Below are 7484 nucleotides of genomic sequence, written 5' to 3' on the forward strand. Positions count from 1 at the left end.
GCCCAGCGGCTGAATGGACAGGGGAGAGAAAGACCCTCCTTTTCATAGACAATGAGAAGGGGGAGGGCGGAGGGCGGAGGAGTTAAGGAGGGGGTGTGGATGGACAGAATGCGAGTGTGATGTAATTTGGGGAGTTAACTCTACCACTGCTGGATTACTTCCAGACCTGTAATACTTTCTTTCTCCTGTGGAGATATTAGGCAGAATGTCATCCTCAGTCACCATTTCAGTGCATCTTTTTTTCTAAACAGTAAATAGAGTGATGACTGAGACTGTCTGTTTGGAACAGAATGAGGGTAAATAATGACTGAAGTTTCATTTTTGGCTGAACAATCATTGTAATTCTTGATGTTTACTACATTTTGTCACATTAATTTACTGCCCCCTCTTGTGGCAAGATGGTGACAATACATCAGACAAAATAGTTATCTGATAACCAGGATGGATGGCAGGATGAAAATTATCTATAGTGAGGAGGTAACTACTCTCATAATTGTATAGAGGACTACTGTCATTATTTATGACTTTATTAAACATTTACATTTTATCACAGAAAATGTTTTGTTTAATGCACTGTAAATTACCTACAATTAAAGTCAACTAACATCTGACAACTTAAATACTTTTGTTCATCTACAGAGTGACCGGCAGTCTATTGAATTAAAAAAATAAAAAATACGAAGGCAACTAAATTATTTAGCATTTAGTGCATTCGTGCACCTTTAAGTTTAATTTTCAAAGCCTCTAAATGATATGGTGTTATCTTCATTTTACAATTCGTTAAAGTTATGAATTATTCAGTTATAAAGAGAACCAACATCCAACCTAAATGCAGTCTTTTTTATTGTAACTGAATACCATTCAAATTCCCAGTGAGTTAGTTGATATTACAGGACAATACTTCAAACTGATAACTCAAAACACAGTACGTATAAGAGTTTATGCCATTGGACAGGAAAGGCACAATTTTGAAAAATATAACTTCGTCTTTCAATAATTGACCATTTTATATTTATTATTATTAAGCTTCTCTAAATGTAAAATGTTCTGTAGAATTAACAGTACATGACCATTTAGACACCTCCTTGTGTATGAATATGATGAATGAAGTATTAGTGTTGTAAATGAGGCAGCATGTTCCGCTTCAAATTCTGTTATTACCAAATTCTGAATGGCACAAATGTCTCTGCGCAGTCTGACTGACTGCATTTAATCATACTGCTGTTTTCTGTCTTCTCAACAGCGTTTGTGGATTGTGAAGGTGAGCAGGTATGGAAGATGAGTTGTGCTATTCAACAGTATCATTCTTTTTTTTTTTTTTTATTTATTTCTTTTTGGTGATGGCAAAGAAACAAGGTTTAACCATTATGTTACCACAACAATTGCTCTGTTTGCTTGGAATGCTTTTAAAAAAAATTTTTTAATTGTAACTGATTTACTATTAGATTTTTTTATGGATAAATTTTTTTTTCATGGTTTATCAAAAGGAAAGTTGTTTTCAATTAAAAAGGAAACTAATATTTATACTTTTTATATAAATTCTGAAATTAAAAATAAATAAATAAATAAAATGGCAACTCTTCTGTTGCCATATTTTTAGACTTACCCTCCCTCTAGTTTGACGCCAGTGGTCCAGACCCAAGCGGTTTCTGACTTTTCAGAGAGTCCAATCCAGTACCCATGATTTTTATCATAATTCATCCGAATTTTTATTTTTGGGTGAACTATCCCTTTAAGTGCTAAATGTTGTTTCAGGCTTTGGTCTTACCACAATATTGTTGTATTTAGACATTTGAATGTAGTCTGCAAGGCAGAGAAACAAAAAGAGCAAATTGTAGTTAAATATACTTGTAGACTATTTTTCAAATGCAATATAAAGCTCTGCGATATTTTAGTAGTAAGTTATGAAAATGGGAATAGTCCATATATAGTCATAAATTACACCATTGGCCTGTATTGCCCATATAAACTTGTAAGAAAGTGTGAAGCTTTTTAACAGACTTATGACAACAGGACACATGAGAAAGTGTCCAGCGTTGTCACACATCATAGTCTCACTTTTCTTGACACATTTGAAACACTTGTGTTACTCAACCACTTCTTTTTTCAGAACTAGTTCTGATTGAATATACTTAAACCAGTCTCGAGTCTCCTTGCACAGGGTTGGAACACAACTAAATGTGGACATCCAAATGTAGGACTGAATGGTATTTTAGTATTGTTTAAATTAATGAGACAGTGCTTATTCTTACTGAAAGCGCTGACAGCTGTTAACGCAGGAAGCAGAGCAGCCCCAGAAACACTGTAACTCATCTAAAAGCTGTAGAGATCTGGATGGCGGCTTCTTTTTCTGAATGAGAATGAGACTAGTTTGAGTCCAATAGTGCAAGCATATGAGACTTTAGCACAGTTAAAAATGTTCTTTTTTAAGATTATATGACAGGTATAATACTCTCTGTACTTTCAGTCAGAGTATCATGTGCTGGCAAAATGTTTTTTTTTTTTCAGATTTGTTTCAAAAATCCCACAAATTAAAAACAAGTTAATATTTTTTGTTTAAAGAAATTAAATAAATATAAATATTAAATATTTTACATTAACAATGTTTGTAACAATATCGGAGTTTATATAAATTATATAATATGAATTTATATTAATTATATTAATACTAATAAACTAAATATACATATATTTTATATATATTAAATATTTTTTTATTGTGACTGATCTCTTACCTGTGTTCTCAGGAGGCGTCTGTGAAGTTGATTGCTTTCTTTTCACCTCAGCATACAATACAGGCTCCTCTGACTGGTACACCTTAACAGTAATCAGACACTCATTCATTCATTCATTAAAAGCAATTATCTGATGCTTTCCATATTTTTCTTTCAGATTCTGGATCAGTGGCCCCTCAGAAGGATACATGGACTGTGTTCTGTCAATGACCAGCAAAAACCCACTGAAAAGCTGGATATCAACAAGATGTCACATGTACAATAGATGGATCTGCGAAGCGGATGTTTTAACATGGCCGAACTTCCTTCAAACCCAAATGACCCCTCAACATGAGCAGAAGACAAAACAACAACCATCTCAAGAATAACTTTATTTTCCAATTCATTTGAAGTTTGATTTGTTAGCAATGTTTCAAGTTCCACACAAATCACTTCAAGCTGTTCACAGTTCATCACACTTTTGTCATTGTGGATATGCCATTTAATATGCATTACACAAATGTCTCACAAATCAGTCCATTAAAAACATTTCATGTCACCCGTGGGTCTCAAGCTTTAAAAATCGCCCATGACTTGTCAGAATAAATACGAGTGCTGCATAACAAACATGTGATCTGAACAGCTAATAGTCTGATACTGGAGAATTGATCCTTGCATTTCATCAGCAGCCTAGATTCTGATCAGCTTGTGTTTGTAGTGAGTTTAGCAGCATGCGAGTTCACTCTTTGCTCTTTTTTTTCTTTTTCTTTGGCACAGACTCCTCAAACTGCACATTTTCTACCACCTCCTGCTCCTCCTTTTTGCTATGCTTCTTTTTTTTGTTTTTCTTCCTGTCGTTCTCCTGTCCTTCCGTTTGTGTGTCCATTATCTGTGCTTTGTTGCTAGTGTCCTCTGTTACTGTCATTGCAGTAGTTGAGTTATCCACATCTTCGTTGTGCTCCATGGAGGATTTCTTTTTCTGCTTTTTCTTTTTGGAGGCACTGTCAGAGGCTTGTTGATGCTCAATACTGCCCTCCTGTGGCTGTTTGTTCTGTGTGTCCGTGGAATCCTCACTGATCTCATCTGTGTCGGCCGTCTCATCATCCACCTTGGAATGTTTTTTCTTTTTCTTCTTTTTGTGAACGCGGTCATCCATTGGCAGGTGTGTGTCTCGCTCCTCTGATGTGTGTGTGAATGCCTCGTTCACGTCTACGCTGCAGTCTCCATTGACACAATCCTCAGGTGCTTCCTTTTCTTTGCGATTTCTCTTTTTCTTCTTCTTTGGCTCTGTATCTGCGATCATATCGTCGTTCACGGAAGCACCATTAAAGCCTTTCCTCTTTTTGGGCTTGCAGTTCTCAGTATCATTACTTGAAAGGATGTGTGTTGTCATCTTATCTTCATGGATGTTATTCTCCGATGGCTCCTCCTGTCTTTTTGATTTCTTGCGTTTTGTTTTCTCGTTCATATCTGGACGTCCCTCAGGATTTAGACAATCTGTGCTGCTTGTGGATGTTTCAGCAGTGTGGTTCTTCTTACCATACTTGTTCATGAACTCTTGCTCCTGCTGCTCAAGCCGGGCCAGTTTGGCGCTCATAGTGAGTCCATGTCTGGCTCCTCTATTCACACAACAAACAAACAAACATGTATATAAGTAACCAACAAAACTGGCATGCATATACTTTTTATAAAATTAGAAATGTTGCCTTGGTAATAATTTAAATACTAAAATTACAAAAAAAAAAAAAAAAAAAAAAAAATCATTAAAAAAAAAAAAATCAAAAATATTAAGTGCAAATTTAAGTTATTTAAGTTATAACTTATACTAAAAGAACACTGCTTTGATAATATTACGCTATCTATGATTCATGTCCTGCTCAAATGTGATGGAAATGGGTAAATGCTAGACGTTCTAGTATTACAGTTTAAACCAGTTTGACTAACATGAATTGATGAAAGGATAACACAGACTGGGATGCATCACAGTGCAAACCTGAAGAGATCAGAGGTTACTTGTGTGCTGTTCGTCCTCCGCAAGCTTCAAGCAGATCTGCATCTGATAGTCTTAAATCAAAAATATTAAGTGCAAATTTAAGTTATATACAATACAACTTATACTAAAAGAACACTGCTTTGATAATATTACGCTATCTATGATTCATGTCCTGCTCAAATGTGATGGAAATGGGTAAATGCTAGACGTTCTAGTATTACAGTTTAAACCAGTTTGACTAACATGAATTGATGAAAGGATAACACAGACTGGGATGCATCACAGTGCAAACCTGAAGAGATCAGAGGTTACTTGTGTGCTGTTCGTCCTCCGCAAGCTTCAAGCAGATCTGCATCTGATAGTCTTAAAAGAGACAGACAGAAATACAGAGTTGAGCTGGCCTGAAAGCATAACTGATCTTCAAATCTAACACATTTTAAAATAATCTTAATTGCTTCTGCATGCCACAGTAAGGAACATTTGATAGTGCATGTTTAGTGCAGAATATTCTACAATGATAGTATATAACAAAAAATGTAATAAATATTTGATAAAAACTATAAGGTTTTTAAAGGAACGTGTCAGAATTTTGTAATATTGGCAGCTCATACTTGGTCGTGCTGGAAAGATCCAGTTTCTGGTCCTCATCTTCAGAACTGCTGCTGCTGTCATCTGAATCAGAGTTTTTTTCTGGCTTCTCCTCACCTGACAGCAGCGTAGCTCACTAAGAACAAAGAAAGACGACTTTACAACAACTGCACAATCCAAATACTAAATCACAGCTGTTTTTTTTTTTTTTTCATTTATTATTTGTACCTTGACAAAACATCCATAGAGCATGGACTTGGCTTGCTGAGCCTTGCGTGGCTTCTTGTTGGAGATCAATCCATCATTGCTGTCATCTGACTTCTTCACCACACCATTCTAAACCACAATGACAACACCAGATGAGCCAAAAACACAAACACGCCCTCATTCACACAAAAAACCTAGTTTGCTATAATTTGCTTCAATTAATTAATTTTTTTACGACAACTTAAATAATTTTTTTTATTTACTTGAGTCAGATTGTCTTCAAATCACAGACAAACTATGAAAAAACTCTGATTATTATTTCTATTTTTTTAGTTATTTTCTGCATTTCACCCCTGCAATCTAGCTTTCTAATGCATTTGTGAATATTGTTGGTTTGGTAACAAATTGCTCTTTGTTTGTAAGTGACTTTGGATAAGTGTCTGCTAATTTAATAAATGTCAATAAAATAAATGTTACACATAAAACTGAACTGTGATAAATATAGTTGCAAAATGTGATTCGTAATGTTTAACAAAAAATAACAGCTACAGTAAAGAGATGATGTCGAGGTAAAAATGTATTTAAATACTCTTCATATTACTTACCTGCCCCGATTCCACAACCAGACCTGACAGGGCTTTATTAAAAACATGGTCCCACCAGTGTAAACTGAACTGCTCACCTTCCTTGTGGCCCATCTGAATACAAACAGTACATAATAAATACAAATATAATGTGCATAAAGGCTACAACAGCTGGTAACTTAAAATCTCAAAAGCTATATATGTAAAAACTATTGACCTGTAGAGAGATATGCTACACTTTACCTAAACTGTTTTTGACAGCATTTCTAATTCATGTATAATTATGATCCATACTGTTTTTTTTTCTGGCATTAGGAAACTGACATGGGTTAGGATAGTGAACCAGTTAGAGCACCATAACTGTCCATAATACATAACAATAATTGTTTATAAACGAACTTCATTTTCATGTTGTCAACTGCCCACATGCTGTATTCAATGCAATGATCTAAAAACAAAAAGATATTCTCTACTCACCCCTCCTTTATCACATTTAATTTTGACTTTAATAGCTTCTGAAATGCCATTCTCATATCTTCCCAGACCTTTACCTACAACACAAGTCTAAATATTAGCATCACCAAACAGACCTGGCATGTGTCAGTCGATTTACATGGATATGCCAAAGATTATGCAGGAGAATTGTTTATATCTATATAAAAGTTAAGAAACTGAGTTACACAGTAACATAAACAGGGTGTGTGATGTAGAAAACCGCCTGCGCGTGGCCTAAAATCTGTTCTGCTTTGACCTTTTTCCCATCCGTGTCACAGAAGCTGCTCCTCTGCGAATTTTAGTCCTGTATTCTTTTCTTGGACCATTTCTGCCATTTCCAGAATAACTTCTCAGAATCTGCACATGTGAAGCAGTTAGTAAAACACGGATCGGGCAACTTCACATAACGTTAGCTGTTTTAAAAATGCGTTAATACAAAATAATTTCTTAATCTGTCAAAGAACTATAAATCCGACAGCACACTATAAATAGTTTTAGGCTCATACCGAAATAAAAGAATCCCTACCACGCGTTCAGCAAGAGAGTAGACATGACACCGGCAAGATACGCAACTATGGAACGCGAACAGGGTCAGCGGCAGCGCTCTTAACGAAACGCGTTTTCATATTTCTCTCTCACACACACACATACATGCAAAAATAACATTAACGTATATATTCACGTAAAATAGCAAATAATTATACAGATAATCGGATGCAATAGATAAAAACAGACCTATAATAGATTTCAGTTTTTTAATAAAAACGATCAGTGAACAAGTATATTGTATATGTAAAATGTGCATACATGTATATACTCACACACAGACACATTTTTGTAATATTAAGTCTCGCACAAAACTATAAATAGTATAAATAGTAATTTTATTAATTGTCTCTCCAG

General features: G+C 35.1%; 1 pseudogene; it reads right to left on the reverse strand.

Annotated features, from left to right (window-relative positions):
* Positions 1-3091: 3091 nt before the first annotated feature.
* On the reverse strand, positions 3092-7183 carry LOC107741765 (G patch domain-containing protein 4-like; annotated as a pseudogene).
* Positions 7184-7484: the final 301 nt, after the last annotated feature.

The sequence above is a fragment of the Sinocyclocheilus rhinocerous genome, unplaced genomic scaffold, assembly GCF_001515625.1.
Source record: "Sinocyclocheilus rhinocerous isolate Xijiao unplaced genomic scaffold, SAMN03320098_v1.1 scaffold616, whole genome shotgun sequence".
Taxonomy (NCBI): domain Eukaryota; kingdom Metazoa; phylum Chordata; class Actinopteri; order Cypriniformes; family Cyprinidae; genus Sinocyclocheilus; species Sinocyclocheilus rhinocerous.